The sequence below is a fragment of the Alligator sinensis genome, unplaced genomic scaffold, assembly GCF_000455745.1.
Source record: "Alligator sinensis unplaced genomic scaffold, ASM45574v1 scaffold190_1, whole genome shotgun sequence".
NCBI lineage: Eukaryota > Metazoa > Chordata > Crocodylia > Alligatoridae > Alligator > Alligator sinensis.
Genome location: NW_005842847.1, coordinates 555,281 through 559,143, shown reverse-complemented (window position 1 = coordinate 559,143; position 3,863 = coordinate 555,281).

Genomic DNA, 3,863 nt, shown 5'->3' with positions numbered 1-3,863 from the left:
GCCCTTGTCCCAGTATCCAAAATTGGTTCTGTGTCACTCACTTTTGAGAAGTCACAGCAAGGAGTCTAAGGACTCAGTAGGCCAGGAAGACAAAACCATCCCGTCTTGTCCAGAATGGTCCCCTTAACTGAGGATAAAGTCACTCTCTGTGAGGCAAACTTAGGGAAGCTTTCACCGATGCTGTCTGCACCATTTCTGTTTTAAGGGTAAATCTGGCTGCACTTTGTTCCCAGGACTGCCAGCTCAGCATCTTCCCTCTATCGGTATATTTTTAGAGTCAGTATTTTCTTCCTCCCATCTCCTCTGCCCTTAGCCACTATTTCAGGTTGTTTTTTTTTTTTCCTTTTGACTTATTAGTACCTCCCAAACAGCTGTGTTAATTTGGAGTGAAAAAAGCAGCTGTTGTACCTGGAACCATATGCTCATTTCCAAACACCATAAGTTGCCGGGGAAGCTCAGCTAGCTATTCCTGGGGCTCATTTGCCCCTCAGGAGGTCTCTAACACACAAGAAGCTGTGCTGTGGTATCCCTTGAGGATCTCCTAGTTTTGCTCAAGTGTACATTCCTCACTGCATCCTGCTCAAACATGTCCCATTATATTTATTTGGTTTCAGTTTCATTACTGAGTTTGCAAGCTCAGCTCCATTGTTAGGTCATGACCCATATTTGAGCAAAGAGAGGATGGATGCCTCCATATTATCCACTCTTAGAGATGGACCTTTGCTGGTGCACTAAGGGGTCAGATGATGGTCTGAACTCTAATATTCTTTTAATTTTTCTAGAGATGTTTTGGCCCAATCCTTTGATGTAAATTGCTAGCTCCCTGTCAAAGTCAGTGACTCATTATAATACTTTAGAGTCTATAATAGTCTAATAATCCAGGCTACAGGTTTCCACCCGGTGACCTTGCACTGAATTGAATTATTCTCCCCTGCTATGTAAGTGAACAAACTCTTGAGACCAACAACTTGTGGTTAGCGTTGGCAGGGGGAAACAGGAAAATACTGCGTTACCATTTGATCAATGTTTCCATCTTTCCTTTAATAGTCTGAAATGCAAATTTTGAAATATGACTGGACTTTCCAATTGCAAGACATTTTGAACAATTTTGGTTTCAGCAGTTATCCTGGTCTGACGCTAGTCCATTCTGCAGCTTCACTCCATCTTATTGAAGAGCTTGCCTAAGCTTATCCTTTCTTGTTCTCTCATCATCTGTAAATAGGAAAAAAAACCCCTCCCTCCCTTTGTTTACATTGCTCTCTTGAAGGTGTTTACCAAATGCGATCATGCTCCCCTGGAGGTTTCTATGCTATAGTCTATACGGAGTAACTTTTCAATGGATGCTTCTTAGGTGTATACTTAAGTGCACTGAACTGCATATATAAATAAAGTTAACAGCCAAGTGCAACTAGAAATAAAGGCTGTCAGATGCCTAACTGCAGGCACAACAAATCATCACATTTTCCAGTCATTTTAGGAAATGAGCTTTGCATTAGCAATTGTGCATCCGCTGAAATTTTTGGTCTCCTCTCTTGCTCATTAATATGCCTTGCTCCCCCCCCCTGAGTTTTAACCATGTACAAAAAATTACAGTTATGGTGGCTTTCTCCCCTTTATTCAACTGAGCACCAACCAGAATAAAATAGAAAAAAAACAAGGGATAATAATATCTGGTCCTGCTTTAAGCAAGGGGGTTGGATTAGATGTGACCTCCTGAGGTCTCTTCCAACACCCATTTTCAATGAATCTGTGATCTACCTGTTACTGAATCTGGGCTGGAAAAAAATAAGTAGGTAGGGATTTTCTCCTCTGTCAAAATCTCGAATTTCTCCAGATATTTGGAGAAACTGCTGATATTCAATAAAATTATGCTAATTTACAAGTCCAGGCATAACCCTTAGAACCATGGTATCTGAGGCCTGTCTTGTGAATGAATATATATATATATATATATATATGTATATGTATGTATGTATGTGTATACACACACACACACACACACAGAAGAGAGGCAAAGATATATATATCCTTGCCTCTCTTCTGTGAAGCTGGGATGTGCTATTGTCTCCATTTTTGCATCTGGAGAGTTTAACAATACCAAGGTAGAGATGTAACCATATTTAGGAGTCTGACTCCCATTGATTCTGTTGGCAGGTAGGCCTCAGAAACACTTTTACCATCTTGTCCATAAAGGCTGGGGCAAAGGGATTTAAACACTGGAAGGCTGAGCACTGCAAGCCCTCTCTTTTAGGTGCTGTGTTGCTAGTGCAATACTCAGGCTGAAGAACCCAGGCACTTCACCCAGGGGGTGCATATGCATGTGCTATTATTGTGCAGCAATAATCTCCAGAACGTATCATGCCGCTGTTTATTGCTTCTGAACATCGTGTTTGAACGTACAACGGAGACTGCAGCACGTTGAGCCAGGTTGGAGCAACCCCAGTTGGCAGCAGGGCCTGGGGGTCGGCCTGCCAGCCCAGGGTTGCTCTGCCCTGGCTCAATGTGCTACGGAGAGTCTGGCTGGTGCATGAGGGGGCTACGGTGCAGGGCTAGCCAGCATGCATTGTGTAAAGCACCCTTTTGCCCCAGCCAGCCCCATCAGTGTCTACACATGCGTTACCATGCATCAAAGAACTACGCGCAAGATAGTACTTGGATTTACAACTACTAACCTGCAGCAGAGAGAATAACTTTCCTGCAGCCTAATAGAACGGCATGTGTAGACGCTGAGACATTTACTGCAGAGCTAATTAGACAACTCCTCAATAAATATCTCCTGTAAATATTTCTAGTGTGTGGGACAAGAAGGCAGATAAGAATGGTACTCACTAAAACCAGCCTGTTGAGCAGGGAACCATCTGGGGATGTGAACAAGAATTCATTGCACCGGGTGTAGGTCTAGGCCACTTACTTTAAACCATTTAGACCTAGACAGGGAGCAGTGTGAGGAGTCAGATGTAAGGAACTCAGGGCAGGAGAAGGGGCTGGTGGGATCAGGGGGCTTGCTCTCCTGGCCCTAGAGGAACAAGCTGGGGGAGAGAGACCCCACACCCTCATGCAGTGTGCTGGGCTGGGCTGCCGGCTCCCCAGATCCGGGGGGGGGCACTGCGGAGAGCGACACCATCCTTCCCTCCTCTCCTCCCTTCCCTCCCCCAACCATGCTGTGGCTCAGCTGGCCAGGGGAGGAAGCAGGGCTAGGATGAGAGGCTATCACTGGCAGCTCAGGTTCAGGACCAGCTGCAGCAGCCCCAGGCAGGCAGGCAGGCATGTTGCTTGGCTATGGCTAGCCCCTTTTGGCTGCTCTTGGCAGTCTTAAGCAACCCATGGAGCATGCTGGGAGTTGTGCAACACTGCTCCCTGCCACCTGGCTTCATCCAGTATGGTGGGAGGTCCAAGTCCATCCCCCCCTAATGCTGAATAGCTGTTATGTTTGATTGCACTGTAACTTTTCCACTTTGTGTAAAGTTGCAACACAATTACAAGTGCCTTCCTGCACTTCTGTGCACACCCTATGAGACTCAGGTGAATAAGGAATGCAGAACCTACCTTGTGATTATTAAGAAAGAAACACAACTTTTTCCCCTGCGTTTTATTCAATTTGGGTCCTTTTGCACTTTGCAATACTGTTTTGATGCTGCTGCTTTTATGTTAGATACTCTCAAATCAAAATGCTGGAGCTGGTCCTAGCCATCCTCAAGTACTGAAGAAATTCCAGATTGGACCTAAATTCATGGTTTAGCTGTCTGATATGGGACCGCCAGGATTTGTGTGGGTGGATGTGTGTGCGTCTTGAATTGTTTTTTTTTCGCGTCTCATTTTTCAGTAGTAGACTCCTGCATGCGATAATGTAAAAGTCCCACACT